This window comes from Manis pentadactyla, chromosome 11 (assembly GCF_030020395.1).
Source record: "Manis pentadactyla isolate mManPen7 chromosome 11, mManPen7.hap1, whole genome shotgun sequence".
Taxonomy (NCBI): Eukaryota; Metazoa; Chordata; class Mammalia; order Pholidota; family Manidae; genus Manis; species Manis pentadactyla.
In genome coordinates, this window is record NC_080029.1 from 27,732,079 (window position 1) to 27,746,500 (window position 14,422).

The window sequence follows — 14,422 nt, forward strand, 5'->3', positions numbered from 1 at the left end:
CTCCTCCTCCCCATTATGCCTAGCATACAGTAGGTTTTAAGAAATGTTTCTTGAATCGAAAGCCCCCTATAAGGGGAGATACAGACAGGTCAGTTGCTTTAGCTGGAGCCTGGAAAACCAGACTCAGGGAGAGATGCCATTCAGGATTTCTTGACTAGTCTGCTGCAAACCCCCAACTAGATTGAAACCTCCTAATCTGGCCCACTGCCAAAGTATCTAGTACCCTTTGTGGTCGCCATGGGGCCAGACTGAGAGGTAAGAGGAGACCCTACAGCATAGGGAAACTGAGGCCTCACTAACAGGGCTGTTGTGAGGTGGGTCTCCACTTACTCTGGCCTGGTTCACACACAAGAGCCAGAACCAGGCAGAGGCGTTTCTCAGGGCAGGAGGTGTCTGGGAGAGATGTACTGTTCACCCCAAGGGCTCCCTCCTTATCCCATAATGATGGCTTTCCTACTGGGCACACTCTCTATGTGGCATAACATCTGGTTCTCACAGGAACCTTGTTGGCACCTTGGTTCTACCTCTGAAAGTCAGCATAGCCATTCTTACCTGCAAGGTGCAGACTCAAGGACAGGTATCCTTGAGACATCCTTTGCCTCACATTCTATGGAGCCAGCATCTATGTGGCATCATCACTCACATAGACAACACAATGAATAGTGTCCCCTGGAGTTGTGCAAAGCAGTGGCTCTGCCTTCCAGGTAAGAATTTCTATCCCCATTTTATGAGCATGGAAACAGGTTCCTGGAGAGATTAGGTAACTTGTCCCGAGCTACCCATCCAGTAAGCATCAGAAGCCAGACCCAGCTTCACTTAAGTCTGGTGTCAGTTCTCTTTTGACTTCATCCCTCTCTCAGCCTCCTTTCCATGCCAGCCTGCCCTGGAAGGATGAATGGGGATGTTATGTTAATGGCATCTGTCATGCCCCTTACTTATCAAGGGACATCCATGATGAGCCAGACGCCAGCAGATAGGCAAGGACGTGGGTGATGGAAAACAAGCATGTGAGTGATGGAAGCTCAGCTCTTGCCAGGCAATGAGGATGAAAAATCTCTTGACCAAACCCCATGTCTGAAGCTGCCAATTCTTTCTCCCAGAGAAATAGTCACCATCCTGCCCTAGGAGTTTGGGGAATGGGGGCAACCCCAAGCCCTCTGACAGGCACCCTTTCCAGAGGCTACAGGTAGAGGGAGGGTCCTGCACCAGCCTGCAGCCAGTTTCTCCCTTGGAACTGGGGGTAGGAGGCTGCCTCTGAGCTTTGGGGTGTCATTGCTGCTGCTCCACAGTGGCTTGCCTGAGTCCAGACCCAGATGCAAGACATTTGTGGACTCTTGCAGGGAGCCCTGCAGGGAAAGGTCGGCCCCAGAGCTTGGGCTGGGGGTGGGGGGAGTGAAGTGTTCTCTTTCAGAGACCGTTAGCTCCATCACACTGGATCCAAATCCTGGGTCTGCTGCCTCACAGCTCTGTGGCTTTGAGCCAATCATTTAACTTCTGCCTAAGCTTCAATTGCTTTACCTAAAACAGCCTGACTGTGGACTTGTGAGTATCCCCTGACTTCCTGAGTTAGGATAAAGGTCAAGGGCATGGACTCTAGAGCCAGACTGTCTGGGTTCAGATTCTTGGTCTATCAGACCTTGGTGAAGTTGAGAAAATAACCCAACTTCTCTCTGCCTTCTGTGCCTTAGTTTCCTCATCCATAAAAATGGGGATAATGGTAGTACCTACCCCTTAAAATTATCAAGAAGATTAGAAATTTTCAGTGCTGAAAAAGGTGAATAAGGCTATACCATGAGTATATAAAATAAGTTCCTGTGAGTGTTGGTTATCATTATCACCATGCAGGAGAATACCTGGCATTGGCAATATGGTGGGGAACAAACAAATCTAGTCCCAGGCTTCATGGAATTTGGGCCAGTGATTGAAGGTGGTGATATTTTTAAAGCACTTAACATAGTGCCTGACCCTGGGGACTCAATACATCATGGCTCTTACTACTATTATTAATGGGTGCCAGACCCCTCATCGCATTTAATCCACCCGACTTCTCTGACAAGTGGGGAGTTCTGTCCCTCTTGTTACAAATAAGATACTGGGGCTCAGGGAGGGAGACTCAGGAGGGAGGGAGTCATCTCCCTCCTTGCCTTGGCACTGATTATTTTTAGCCCCAGCCGCAGCCAAGGGATTCTTCCCTGCTAGCTGCCTCCCTGAGTCACTATCCAGACATTGGCAACAATTTTGGGAAAGACAGAGGTGCAAAGGGCCAGGAAGGGAAAGCATCTGTGTTTGAATCGATAATCCCATTATGAATCTGTCACCCATGAATCTGTTTCACATGTTTTTAATGCTCTTGTGTGTACTGGGCTGACCTCTTGAGAGTAAACCTTGTCTTTTGTTGTGCTGGACAGTTCTCTTGGGAGCATCTCAAGGTCCTGCTCTCAGCCTCCTGCCCTGAGACATGGGACCAGATATTCCACTCCCTTTGCTCCATCAAGGGGCTGACACTAGGAAAAAACAAGAGGGATTCTGACTCACATTTAACTTACACACAATGAACATTCATTAATGTTCATTTTTTTTACATTGTTTCAATGAATCTTCCCATCTACCCTGAAAGATGTGTATCATTTTTCAAATGGGGGAGCAACCTCAGAGAAGCTAGGTGACCTCTCCAGGAACATGTAGCTGCCAAGGGTCAAGCAGATTCACCTGCATTCTTGTTTTCTTGGGGATAGACTCAGCCCCAAGCCGAGGAAGGACCTTGGATATAGGGAAGCAAATGATGTCCCAGCAGTGCTTGAATTACCTTCCTGTCCACCAAGAATGTGGGAGAGGGAAGGGTTGAGAAGGGCTACTGACGGCAACTGGCAAACCCCACAGTCCAGGCTGCTAAAAGCATCCTCCTTCAACTTCTTGGGCCTCTTTCCTTCTCCCAGTTCTCCAGGGAATGATCTATACCTTTTGGACTCCTCTTGAAGGACCCCAGGGAGTGGGAAGGAAGGAACAGACTCTTGGCAATGCCTTCAGGTCAGCCTTAGGGAAGGCCCTGTCTCCTGTCAGTCACCTTCCAGGTGCCACCTGGTAACTCTGCTGAGGACCATATCCCAGCAGAACACCACCTTCCGGGTTCCAGCTGCACCCCCCAAAGCCCTGTGCCCTCCTCCTCAACATTAACCCTTCCTCAGCCTGTCATGGGAAAAGAAGAACATCCCCCATGTGTGGCCTTGTCTTTTCCACAGTGTATCTATGAACAGCATGGAACCATAAAGAATGGCAAGTCTTAGAGGACTTGCTCCATTGTCAGCTTGCTGAGTGCCACTGGGCTATGTCTCAGTTTCCCTTCAGTCTCAGGTGGTAGGAATGACCACATTCCTGATGCCCAGAGAAGGTGTTTGTTCTGTTTTATCTCACAGGACTGTTGCAAGATAATCATTCAACTTATCTTAGGTATTTATTGAGCACCTACTATGGGCTAGATGCTTTTGGTGGAAATCTTGTGGGGCGAAAGAAAGCAGATCCCTGTTCTCATGGAATTTAGATCCTGGTTATGGGAGACAGTTAACAAGCAGGCGAGTAAATAAATAAGCAAGATAATTTAAGAAGGCAAAAAGTGCTCAGGAGACAATAAAAGGCTGGGTGAGGTGTATAGACTGACTCTTGGAAGGGTCTCTTTTGGATGCAGGACAGGAAAGACTTTCTGGGGAGTCAACATTTCGGCAGAGACCTGAGTGGTGAGAAGCCAGCCATGTGGGGGGCTGGGGCTGTGGTGGGGTTGGGGCGACAGCAGGGTGTCCATGTCTTGGGAGGAACCAAGTAGGTGTTTCTGAGGAACAGAGAGGAGGCCAGGGAGGCTAGAGCTGAGGGCTGAAGAGCAGGTGAATCTTTGAGAGGAACTCAGCAGGTTGGTAGGGCTCAGGGCCTGCAGGGCCTCATGGGCCAGGGCAAGGACTTTGGGTATCACTCCCAGCATGAAGGGGAACTGCTGGCAGTTTGTGCAACAAGGAGGCCAGCAGGGAGGTGACTGTGTGGTGCAGGCCAGAGACAGGAGTGCTCGGTTTAGGGGTGGAAGGTGGCAGCGGAGATGGAGAGAAGAGCATGGATTTGGGGTTCATACTAAAGAAATTTTAAAGCAGCGAGCACTCACCCAAGGCAGAGTGCAATTCTTATAACTCAGAGATGTTGGAGCCCGGAAGCCTCTCTGATGGCCACTTCTGCGTTCTCCTCATAGAGTCCCAGCAGCCTGCACATTAGGCCCAGGGCTTCTCCCATGGAATCTGCAGGAAGCCTGGCTCCAGGGCCTCTGTGGCCTCTCTCCCTCCATGGGCCTGCAAGTTCAGCCTCCATCTGCTTATCAAAATCAGGGGCGAGGCTCAGGTGCAAGCAGGTCCTGATGGTCAGTGAAGCAGCCTGCAACAGCCATTAATGGTAAGCTGTCGTAAATATGTGGGAAGGTAGAAGGCATAGAGGACAGCGGGAAAGGGAGGCAACAGGCATATATCCTGCAGGGAGGCTTTACCAGAGACCCAGGAGGCAAATGGAGCACTGGGAGCCATGGCAATGCTGTGCCCAGTCCAGGAAGGGAAACGGGTACGGCTGCAGGGGTATCAGTAGGGTCTGATCCCAAGAAGAAATTTCCAGATTCCTCACTTTTGGTCCTCCAAGGTGGGCAGCTTAGCCCTTACTAGTCGCATGACCTTGGGCAAATTACTGCACTTTCCTGAGTTTCAATTTTGTCATGCATAAAATGAATTATTTTGAGGATTACATGAAGCAACATCTGTAAAATCCTATAAGAGACATTATTCTGTGGGCTGTGCAGCATCTGAACCTGATTTCTATTTGGGAGAATCCCCCCAGCTTGTGAATCCTAGTGGAAGACAGAGCCCTGATTCTGCCATGAGATTGGAAATGCCGGACACTTGCTTCTCCAGCTTCCCTACAGCTAAAACATAGCCACTTGACCTCCACCAACCAGAACAGCCACCCTGGACTTTGAATCTGGAACCAGTGATACAAGAAGCAAGAACCAGGGGAGAATCCCCTGTGGTGGCAGTGGTGGGGCAGTGAGACAAAGCTGCAAGGTGACCAGCGAGCAGCAGATTTCCTTGCCCAGGGTTGGCAGTGGCAGCAGGCAGAGCTCCGGCACCTAGGGTCCAGTGGAGGTGATAATAGCCAGAGTGCCTTCTTCATCTAGCCAGTACTGTGTTGAGCTTTGGGGCAGGTAGAGAATTATGCGGTCAATATTTGAACCCAAGTGTATTAGGTTTTATGACAGTAAGACTGGTTCAGTTCGAGTACTCTAAGGAAGCAGATGTCAAGGAAGAGTTATGAGTACAAATGATTTATTTGCTGGAGGGCGGTAACACCTGTGAAAGGTAAACAGGGAGGAAGCAGGATTGGACAGGGAGAGCCTCAGACCACAGGGCAGATTGGACAGTCTCAGCCAATCTAACAGGGAGCTTTGGAGCAAAGTTTGCCCATTAAAGGAGCCTTGAGTTGGGCAGAAATGGCTAGACCCTAGTATACCTGCCATGCTCAGTCACTTCAACACTGAGATGGGTGATTATAACTAATAATACCTTGTCATATATTTCAATGTTACTAAGAGAGTAGGTCTTCAATGTTCCCACCCCAAAAAGAAATGGTAACTATGTGACAGGATAGAGATGGGAGCTAATACTCTGGTGATAATCATTTTGCAATTTACAAATGTATCAAATCAACATGCTGTACACCTTCAACTTACACAATGTTATGTGTCAATTATATCTCAATAAAGCTGGGGGGGAAAACCCACTGCAGTGGATCTGGAAGCAGCTGCAGCTGGAGGCTGTCTGCTAACTGCACTTTTGCATCCGAACAGCAAGTTCTTTCTTGAAGGAATGTCCAAGCAATGTGACTCCATGGCTTCTGCAAATAGAGTGTAACAAACATCCACATCTCAGGGGGTTTCTCTCTCTCTCAGGGTCCCAGGGTCCAGGCACAGCTAGGCTTGGCTCTGAACTTCAGATCGGTTCCAGATCTGCTACCTACATCTCATTCTGGGAGTGGGAGCTACCAAGACACGCTCTCTCCTGGCAGAGGTCATGATGAACAGAGACAGCCAAGCCACACCAGCCCCATTTAAAGTCTCTGTCTGGGTCTGCTCACATCCCTTTGGCAGAAGCTAGTCACATGGCCAAGATCAAAGGCTATGGAGGGGGGCAATAACCAGCCCCCACACACAAAAGAAGCCATGGCGAGGGTGGAAGAATTGTGAACAGATGCAGAAACTATCTGGCCAGTGACCTGGCCCCAAAGCCTACCTCATGGCCACTTGGTCTTGAGTGGCTAGCACAACACCTGGTGTGAGGTTCGATGGTGCCATGACCAAGAGCACAGTTCTGGAGTCAGATGGTTGGGGTCAGATCCTGGCTCCAGCATGTACAAGCTAAATGTCATCTCAAGCATTTACTTAACTTCTGGGAACCTTGATTTCTTCTTTTGTAAAATGGAAATAGTTAAAGAATCCACATTATAGGATCATGATGATTAAATGAGAGACCTGCTATGGTGCCTGGTACATGGTAGGCACTCACAAATGTTCTATTTACTTCTAATCCTTTCAACAACCCTGTAGAGTGGTGCTCTGCTGTTTGCGGATCCAGAACTGCGTGTTATTCTGGGAGCCCATGCCCTTCCCCATGTCTTCCAATAGCTTAAAATTGCCCCCCAGCTCCTTTACCTGTGAGTGCCACCTCTCAGTGCCTTCCCACCAAGCCTCAGGTTTAGGACACCTCTCCAGAAAAATCCCATCCCACCCAATAACTCCTCGTTTCTCTTCAGCCATCACGGGGAGAAGGCCGTTGGTTCCCACCTGGTGGGGATATCCTCCAGCCCATCTCAGTTTCCTCCTGCCTAGAATCACCATTTGGCATTGTCACAAAAGTCAGGAAGGGAGAGATATTGAAGAAGGTGGGAGGAGAGACCCGCTCCCTGCCCTCCCTGGAGGAAGGAGGGACTGTGGTGGGTACAGGGAGGAGGCCATCTGAGAACAGAAAGCCAGCCAGGGAAAGGGTTAGTCCTGCAATCCAATTCCTCTTAATATGCCATAATAAAATGCTGTCAACATGAGTTTCCTGTTCAAGTGGATTTGTTAGGAATGCTGGGGAGGTCAGAGTTGTATTCTGGCCCTCCTGGGGTAGGGGAGAGACCAGTGGGACGAGGAAGGCCTTGGGCACGAGGGCCCCCTCATCACCCTCCTCCTGCTGCAGTCCAAACAGGCTCTCAGGAAGGGGTTCGTCACACTTGGATGACTCACCAAGGGGCCCATAACCCTCTGATTAGCATCCAGCCATGGAGACAGAGGGTGTGATTTCAATGTTGCAGATTCAGATCTGGACCAGAATGCGGGGTGGTGCTCCCAGGTGGGGGAGGGGTGTGTCAGAGCCCCTGAAATCCTGTCATGAAGCGGGAGCCACAAGGCCAACCATGGGTCCACCTTAGGGCCAGGGGCCTACTCTGTGAGAAGCCTGCAGAACTGGAGTGGCCTCAGCCCCCTTGAATGACAATTCAGGGGGTGACCCCGCTGAGTTACCCCAAATGGCTGCTGCCAGCTGCCCTAGCTGCCTCCCCACTGACCCATTGTAAGCTTTCCTTCCCCCCGGAGGCACAGGCCTGATTTCCCTGGGGTCCCTTCTGGAAGCTTGACAAAGCCTGCTGTTGAGTGGTCATTATGGATCAGCACAGAGCTGGGGGCTGTCCTGATGTCACCTCACTGAATCCGCTGGAGCTAGGGAGGGGCAGCAGCACGCCCAAAGGTGGGGCAAGGGACCAGGGGACTGTGGAGGCCAAATTATCCCCATTTCCCTGGGAAGTAAACAGGGGCCACGGACAGGAACCCAGTTCTGTCTGGCCCCAGAACCCATGCAGGGAGATACCTAATGGCTCGATCAGAGCTTTTCAGAGCCCAGCTTGGGCTTGGAGAGGAAGCTGGGGAATCTGCAGAAAGGTGTCAGGCACAAGCTGAGAGGATGAGGTCTGGCCATGGGGCCTCTCCTGAGGCCTGGGGGCGGATGAGGAGCCAGGTGCTTAAGACGGGGGAGGAGTGGGCAGGCTAAGGGGGTAAGGCTGGGCTTCCAGCCCTTTTGTGAGCTCTTTTAATTCGTGTAAATGAGGGTTTTTAATTTGTTATTCTGGGTTTTATTTCTATTACCATCTCATTTGCCTCTAAACCCTATTTTGCCCCAGCCTGGACCGAATTCCATTTGATGCATTAGGACTAATTCTCCTCCCAAAGGGTTAGATGTTTTCTCCCCAAACAAAAGTCGCTTATTTTGGATAAAGAGACGATTAGATTTATCTTTAATATTTTAATGGCAGCTGGGATTAGTGGGCAAACAGCCCCAACTGGGCTTGGTCACCGTGGATTAGGTTCTGATAAACTCTCAGATGGGGAGCCCCCCTCCTGGGGAGCCCTCCCACCCCAACCTCACTCCACTTTCTGTTTTCCATAAAGTGCTTTTTATTATTTTTTGTTGAAAAAAAATTCCCTTGTCTTTTGGAGCATCATAAATTCCATTTGCTGTTTTCTATTAAATCAAGTTGATTAAATTTGTTGTGACTCTTTGCACATAGATCTTTTTAATTTTAACGTCCCCAGCATAAAATCTTTAATGGTGCAATTCGAAATGGCTGCAATATACAGTACAGGCCTTGATAAAACAGATGGAAATGAGGTTCTGCCAGGTAGGGAGTCTGGTCAGAAGAGGCTGAGTCAGAAGCAGGCACAGGCTTGCAGGCAAAGGCAAGGAATGCCTCCCAGAGAGGCCCCGAGAGGCCCATGTTCTGTGCTGCCACTTCCTAGCTTTGGGTCTTGGCTAGTAAGCTTGGCTGCTGTTTATGGAGGGCTTACTATGTGGGTAGTAACCTTGGCTGATGTTTCATGGAGAGCTTGCCACGTGCCTGACACGGTACATGCAGGGTCCATAGCCCTTATGAGGAGGCTCAGAGAGGCCCTTTGCTCAAGGTCACATAGCAAGTTGGTGGTAATGGTCAAGTCCAGGCTGTCTTTGGCCAATGGAGCCTCAGTTCACTTCTTGTAGCCTCCATTTCCTCATCAGTGAAATGGGGATGATCAGTTCTTCCCTGGCTCACAGGTGCCTGGAAAGATTAGAGAGGCCCGCAAACGGCTTTGGGGAATGGTCCAGGGCTGGGCTCTCCCAGGGTGAGGCAGGCCCATTTGGGGCCCAGAGGCCCTGCCGTCCCTGGGGCAAGTTCATTTTTGAGACCCGGGGAAGCTTCCCTAACTCCACGGTTGGCAAGAGGCACGCAGGGTCTGGGCTCCCCCTCCCACTGACTCTCCGACCCCCCAGCCTCCCTCTCAGGCTTTTCTCCGTGTCCCTCCGGCTCTAATCCTGACCTCATCAAGTCCTGGGAAGGGTTGATCCACAGGAGCAAATCCCTCATTCGAGGGACAAAATCAGCTTAATTTAGAGCAACTTGAAGCAGGTCTTTGCCAGGATTTGAATATCAAATTATCCCACAGCCCAGGCTGGCCTGGAGGCCTCCTGCTGCAATATGGCCGGGTATGCTTCGGGCCCCACTGGGCAGACTGCTCTGTGAGTGACTGGGGCTGGGCTGGGCTGGGGGGATGAGTGGAGGTGTGAGGGGTGTCAGAGGGCACTGGGAAGGAACAGTCAGCGCTGTTCTTGGAGGGCACTACAGGTCCCGGGCCTGGGGGATGGGAACAGGGTGGAAACTTCCCGTTCCTGAGACTTACATAGAGTCTTGTCAAATATACAGCTTCCCAGGCCCCCCTCCAAACATAAGGAATCAAGATTTTCATGACTAGAAGTTTGAAAACTTCTGGAGCAGTTCAGTTAGCCAACAGCAAATTCATACTAACTGTGCACACACTTCGTACCTCCTCATGTTCTGAGGATATCTGTGTCGCCTAGTATCCACCCAACTCATCCCAGCCTCCAGCACTGCAAACTATGTTCCATTTGCTGTGTGCTCCGTGAAGGCCCCAGACACCTGGGTCAGCTGCGCTCCAGAGCTCTTCAGCGGGCCTGTGTCCTCCAGGCACCTGGACCCTCCACGTCTCTGTGCACACTCAGGCCTGGCGGCCATCCTCTCATGCCAGCCACATGGGGCACATGGCCAGGTCCTGGGCCATGGGGGCCAGTCACCCCCTACAAAGCTGTGAGCCTCTTCAGGAAGTGTGGGGACTCTGGGTCTGGTCCCAGGCAGACCCTCTGTCCCCACTGGGTGAAATGTGCCAGTCCTGACATCGCATGTGGCCCTTTGGGACCTTCAGTGTGAAAGCAGCAGCCAGGATCACTGAGATAGCCCCATGCAGGCCCGACTGTCCAGCAACACCATTGACACAGATGAGAAGTCCAGTCCCTGTCCTCAGAGAGCCCACAGCTGGGGACAGTGTGACAAGCACTATAATACCCACAAGCACTCACTATGCACTGGGCTCAGTTCTATGTGCTTTCCCTCTTTCACCCATTTCATCCTTATAAGATAGAAGCAGGAAATATTAAATACATCCACTTTATGGATGAGGAAACCGAGATGCAAAGAGATTAGTAATGTGCCCAAGTTCACACAGTCTTAAGTGGTGGACCTGGGGTTCATACTCAGGCAGTCTGACTCTGAGCCACTTTGCTTTATGTCTGTCCATCCAACTTTATCAATAACCATTTGTCTATGTATATTACTTCTCCATATGTGACTTGCCTTATTTTTAAAAGCAGAATCACAGAGTGTTTGGGGAACTTAGAAAGAAGAATTGAACCTACATGAGGGCAGTGACAGAAGGCTTTTTGGAGGAGGCGTCTTCATTGATTCAATGATATTGTTGAGCGACTACTGTGGACCCAGCAGTGATGATGCAGAGATAACAAAGTCCGGGTCCCTGCCCTTCAGGAGCTCACAAATGGGTAGGAAAACCTATCGGTTCACTGACGGAAAAGGTTCAGGGTACTATGGGAGTGCTGGGGAGACCCACAGCTGGGGAGATCAGAGCAGGCTTCCTGGAGGAAATACACATGAGCTGAGAGTGAAATCAGTGGAGGTGATTGGGAATCTCAGAGTCACATTCCCTTCATAGGTCTGGGCATTCAGCTAGTGGGGAGGGGGCCCGGGGTCCTGCTGGGCACTGTCACCCCTCTTAGTCTTGGCCAGTCTCTCCTCCATGGAGCCTTCCTGGTGCAACCAACCCCAGTCCCTTCTCTGACCATCTACCCCAGGGAGACCTCCTGTGTGTTCCTGGGAGGCAGGGCCTGAGGTCAGACCCCTGAACCCCCAGGTGCTAGCAGGGGCTGGCAGGGTCTCTTGTCGGGGCAGTGGCTGCCTTGGGAAAACCCAGTGGTTTGATTTCAGGGAAACCCAAATTTAGAGCAAGAAGGGACCCCAGAAACCCCACAACCCACTTAAGAGAAAGGAGTGAGGCCAAGCGAAGTAACCCTCACAGCTGAGATGGGGATCAAATTCAGGCTCCCTGGGCCCTGATCTTCTCTCTGGGGTGGTCTGGCCACACCTGGGCTCTCCCCAACACTTGTTCTCCAAGCCTGCCTTGCCTGATGGTGGCCAGCAGAGCCTTCCTGAATAACGATGGTATTGGCTCAGATTAAGGGCAACTAGCTGGCTCTTGGCTTTTCCTTTTTATGTAACAACTAATCTCCTTCTAATCAGCCATTATTAAATTATGCTCTGTTTTTAATTCATTCACAGATCACTGATGGGACAGCTGGATGGATAATTGGGGAGAGATAATTTATGTAAATGAGAAACACCAGAAGGTAGGGGAGAGCGTGGCCAAGGGCCAAAGGGGGACCCTTCAGGCTCAGGAGGAGGCAGTGACCTGGCCCTGCCTGGAAATGGTTGACTGGGATGCTGGAGGAGTTGGGGTCTGTCATGGGACCTCAGGGTTCTTGACCAGATGTCCCTCAGCATTGCTTTGAATGCCTCTGGCAAGTGGGGAGCCCACTATATTTTGGAGGGAAGTCCTTGGACATCAGCTCTCCTCATTAGAAGTGCATCCTGAGAGGCTGTAGAATGCCCTGGAGAATTCCAGAGTCAGAGCTGTGTTTGATTCTCGCTCCACGGCTGCATAGCTACCTCGTAACCTTTGTCTCCAATCTGCAAAATGGGGGTATTGACAGTCCCTACTTCACGAGGGGATAGTGAGTCTTAAGGACCCGGCACAGAAGAAGAGCCCAGGACCTAGTGTGCAGAGCAGCTGCCGCACTAGCAGGGGCCTCTGCATGCGAGGCAGACCTGTCTCCCTCTAACACCTGCCCCAGGCCAAGGAACTGCCTTCTGGTAATGCAGAATAAATCCACTTCCTATGCATATCTACCTTCTCTGTCCCAGTGATAGTTACGTTAACAACTGACACCGCAGGGCATTTTTCCCCTGCCAGGTGCTGAGCTAAACACTTGCTATATAGTATCTCAGTGTATTATCAGAACAACTGCACAAAGTGGGCACTATTGTCTCCATTTTATAGATGAAAACACTGTGGACCCAAGCTCTCTCCTGATGATTCCGTCAACAGAAGCTAAAACAGACGCCTGCTTCGAAATGGACAGGAGGCTTGTAAAACCTGGTGCCTGGCTGGAGGCCATTTAGTGGAGGTGCCTTGGGGATGGCAGACAGGGACAGGACTGGCAGGGGGGCCAGGTGAAGAAGGTTGGGTCTCCAACCCTCCTGGCTGTCCCTCTGGGACCACAGGAATAGGGCACGGATGGGCACAGGTGGCTGATAGGGCCTGAGGGGGTGAGGTCTGTACACGACTGGGGCTGGCAGGGGCCAGTGGGTAGATCCTTGGACATTCCCAGAGGGAGGCAGGGGATTAGGGAGGGTTGGGAGGGTGGTCCCAGAGGGTCCAGCAGAGTAATAGGATTAGCCCTCCCGGGCAGTGAGTGAAAGTTACTAGCGTGTGGGGCCTCTGGCCTCCCACCGGAGGCTGCAGCTGTCACCCATCCCCAGGACAGAGTCACTAGCAGCTCCCCAACCCCTGCCTTGGGGCAGGCTGGCACCCTCTGCCCCATCCCCCCCACCCCTGGCTTTCCTGCTGTGATCATCTGTCAAGGGCTTAGCCTCCTGCCTACCCCTGGCAGTCTGCCCCCCCCCCAACAGTATACCCCAGCACTGCCCTGTGCCTTGGTGTCCCCGTCTGGGTAGAAGGTTACAGCGTGAATGCTCGAGGTGTTCTGGGACGGAGCCCCTGAGGCATGGAGGTCTGGACCAGGCCCCTGGGTCTCTGGCTCTGCCGTGCGTTAGCTGTGCCACACTGCGCACATCTGTTAGCCTGTGTCCTAGTTTGTAAAATGGGGACGGTAGCACCGCAGGGTTTTCACAGGGAAGCGTTGGGCGGGGCGCAGCGTGGGCCCCTCGGGGGAGTTCAGGGTGCTGGGCCGCCTCCCGCGGCCGGGACGGCTGAGGCAGCGAGCCTGAGGTCTAACGCACAGACGGGGCCGAGGTTGCCGGCCGCGCGGGGCCGAGGCCACCAGCGAGGAGCCGCCGTCGGCTGTGGGACCGCTCCCGGCCCCCTCTAGCGGTGAAGGCGCGGATAGCGCCTCCCGGGAAGGGCGTGGGCCAGGGCAGCAGGGCGGCGGCCGCGGGGCGGGGGTCCGCGCCAGTCCACAAAGGCCTCAAGGGGAGGGATGCCCAGGGTCTCAGAGCCTCCTAACCAATGCCTGACATCCACTGTTAGAGCATCTTTCCTTTAGCTTGTACGCCAGGCTGTTACCATGAAAATCCTCCACGCAGTAAGCCCATCTCAGAACGTCTTACCAGCCGCTTTCCCAGCCCAAGCCCAGCAGCCCAGGGTGGGTGGCGCGTGCCAATCAGCCAGTGGCTGCAGGGACTTGGGGGAGCCTGAGGTGATAGTCTGTGACCAGGCACGAGTCACTCCCCTGTCCAGCCTCAGTTTCCCTGCAGTAAACTGGCAGGGTGGGACTAGCTAGGTCAGTGGTTCCACCTTATTAATAGGAACAACACTTTTAAATATACAACAATTCACAGATTCCCTCAGGGTAGTACCTTTACTTCCCCCATTTGACTAAGGAACCTACAGAATGACCCCAACCTAGTAGGCACTCTACAATGCTTTTTACATGGAGTGATACTTCTTTAATTCGCAGCATCCATGTATGTTTTAAAATTATTTTAAAAATATTTTAGAACAATTTTAAATATACAGAAAAATTGTGAGACTGTACTGAGTTTTCATATGCCCCACATTCAAATTCTCATTATCAACATCTGACATTAGTATATTTAGTAAGGAACCAAGATTGCCATATTACTGACAAAAGCCTGTGCTTTATCCAGATTCCCTTAGTTTTTACTTAATGTCCTTTTTTCTGTTCCAGGATCCCACACAGGATACCACATGACACTTAGATGTCCTATCTTCTTAGGC